This window comes from Lathyrus oleraceus, chromosome 5 (genome assembly GCF_024323335.1).
Source record: "Lathyrus oleraceus cultivar Zhongwan6 chromosome 5, CAAS_Psat_ZW6_1.0, whole genome shotgun sequence".
Taxonomy (NCBI): Eukaryota; Viridiplantae; Streptophyta; class Magnoliopsida; order Fabales; family Fabaceae; genus Lathyrus; species Lathyrus oleraceus.
In genome coordinates this window covers 292197261-292199150 of record NC_066583.1, presented here as the reverse complement: position 1 = coordinate 292199150, position 1890 = coordinate 292197261, and the positions used below count along the sequence as shown (strand labels likewise).

Sequence of the window (1890 nt, the reverse complement as noted above, 5' to 3'; positions counted from 1 at the left end):
AGGGTAAAATGCCATTTTATCATAAATGTGTATTTTAGTCATTTCGAAATGATTATATGATATTTCAAGATAAATTAGGATTAATTAATATTTAGGGAAGATGATTAATTCATATAAGCCAAATTTATTATCAAAAGTCAATTAGTAAATATGATTAAGTAGCAAGGTAAACTTGACCATATTCTCGTGAAATTAATGGTAGAGTTGAAAAAAGAATAAAATATCAATTGTATTGTGAAGTTAATAGAATAATGAAAATATATTTTCTTCCTCTTTATATCACTTAAGGTTTTAAGACATACTTCAACTAACTAAATTTTTCTATTACTGTTATTCTACATTTTGTTGCTACTTCTCATTAGCCGGGAAAATATTATTGATTATTTTTTATGTGCTAAATATAATTCTCATTGGAGGGAGAGGGATTTCTCGATGAGCATTCTCTTGGAATTATAAGAAACAAATGATTCTTGCTCAATTCAGTATGGAATAAAAAATGATATTACTTACCACTGCTACTAAATAAGCAAATTGGTTGAGGTGTTTGTTAGCAGAGATTCTCCTATGGAAAAAACAAATGTCAGTAGTTTTGATCCATTGCAATAGTGACAAGAGTATTGAAAATATTGAGAACGTTTATTACAAAGATTAAATGAAAAATTAGTCACTAGGACAACAGTGAGTTTATCCCATTTTATATTTCTTACAACGATTAAAATAATTTGAGTAAAATAAAAGATATTTTATTTTTCTTAGAAAATATTATTTTATATTTTTAGTTAGTGAATAAAAAGCAAATAATTAATAATAAAAAAAGAAGCAATTTGTGTAAGTTTAGAATGCCATTTTTAATAATAATAAGAAAATGAGAAGGATATAAAATGAGAAAGTTGTTAAAGAGTGTGGTTGTAATTGGTCCATTCCAACTCCTGTTGCATCGTAACAAAGTGCAGAATAAGATGCTGGATTGTTGTTTTATTGTAGCATATAATTAACATTAAGTTAATAAGATGCTGGATTGTTGTTTTATTGTAGCATATAATTAACATTAAGTTAATTTGAAGTGGATGAGTTATATAACGAAACAAAACATCCAAGCAAGTGTTGATTCAGTTTTGCGTTTTGGTAATAATGAATGTTATGTGACCATTAATTGATGCTAATATGAAGCAGTCAGTAGGGGATGGTAATAGGAACAAGTGAAGCAGAGTCAGTAACAAAAATTCAAAGTTTGTTGTGGAAACTAGCAAGTCATTTTCTTGTAATAATATAATAAGGGAAAAGGAAATTGTTGTAAGTTGAAGTTCAAAATGGAGCCAGGCAAGTTTAAGTCCCACATCGGGGAGGCAAATAAGAAACAGAGGAAATATGCAATAAAAACAGAAGCAAGCTAAGGGAATAAGCATACCTTTCTCGGCCTTTTGGCTAAGATCAAGTGTAGTATCTGTTCTTATCAGTTTAATATCTGATATGTGGGCCAATGGTCCACACGATATTAAATTTATTTCTTGAGGGGAAGAGGCCACCACAGTAGCTTGCTATTGGGTCTCTTGCGTGTCGCTTTTGCGTTGCACTAAAGCGATTGCTGGCGCACCCCACCAAATCTAAACCAATCTTTTTTAACTTAGTTGCATTGTAATTCTCTTTCTCCAATTAAAATTAATTACCTAATATTTCTTTATTTAATTTAATTCAGATTATTGTTCTTTTTATCTATAGTCAAATTTTATCTCTAAAATTATAATTAACTAGTAAAATCAGACAAATCTTACACTTGTTGTCAATTTTGAAATTGTAAGATGTGGGACTAGTATGTTGCGAATTTGCAATTTCATGGGAGATAAAACTTCTATTATAATAGAAAATAGAAACATGATATTCTTATGGGAT

General features: G+C 28.9%; 1 non-coding gene across 1 annotated transcript; it reads left to right on the top strand.

Moving 5' to 3' along the window:
- The first annotated feature begins 1404 nt into the window (after positions 1 to 1404).
- Positions 1405 to 1599, top strand: LOC127090045 (U2 spliceosomal RNA). Its single transcript, XR_007791580.1, has one exon. It is a non-coding gene; the product is annotated as a U2 spliceosomal RNA (small nuclear RNA).
- Positions 1600 to 1890: the final 291 nt, after the last annotated feature.